This window comes from Oncorhynchus nerka, linkage group LG20 (genome assembly GCF_034236695.1).
Source record: "Oncorhynchus nerka isolate Pitt River linkage group LG20, Oner_Uvic_2.0, whole genome shotgun sequence".
Taxonomy (NCBI): Eukaryota; Metazoa; Chordata; class Actinopteri; order Salmoniformes; family Salmonidae; genus Oncorhynchus; species Oncorhynchus nerka.
The window spans coordinates 24,040,779-24,041,459 of NC_088415.1; positions in this window are offsets into that span (position 1 = coordinate 24,040,779).

The following is a 681-nucleotide window of genomic DNA, read 5'->3' on the forward strand; positions in this document are numbered from 1 at the left end:
TTTTTGGTTACTACATGATTCCATAAGTGTTATTTCATAATTGTGATGTCTAAACTATTATTTTACAATGTAGAAAATAGTAAAAATAAAGAAATGCCCTAGAATGAGTAGGGGTGTCCAGACTTTTGACTGGTACTGTATATATTTAGGACAAACACTTCAAAACCTTGTTTCTAATTACTTATTTTTTGACTGTCCTTTTTGCCATTTATGATATTAAATGTGTTTCTATGGGCTTCAGTAGTAAAGGTCAAAATCAATATTTCATCAAATATTTTTTAAATATATTTTTATACCAAAATGACCATCTTAAAACAATCCCATGTCAGCTTAGCACCCCCACTCCCCCCAATGGCTTACACTCTAAAGAATGAAAGTGTCTTCTTGATTCAAATTTTTATTTGATTTGATTGACATCCACTTAAATTTTCCTTCAAGAGTTGCTGAATATTTTCCTCATATTTACTATTTGTCAGTCACCCTGTCCCTTAGATAATTACAGATCTATATTTTTATACAGAGTAGGGGTTTTACTTATCCTGGTACATTCCTCCACATTATGTAAGAAGCACTGCTCCACCTTATCCTATCACATGCTGTCCCCTCTGTGGGTGTCCACTTGGTACAGGCCGCACTGCCTTAACCCATACTCTCTCCCTCTGTTCCTAAGCTGCAGCTCTG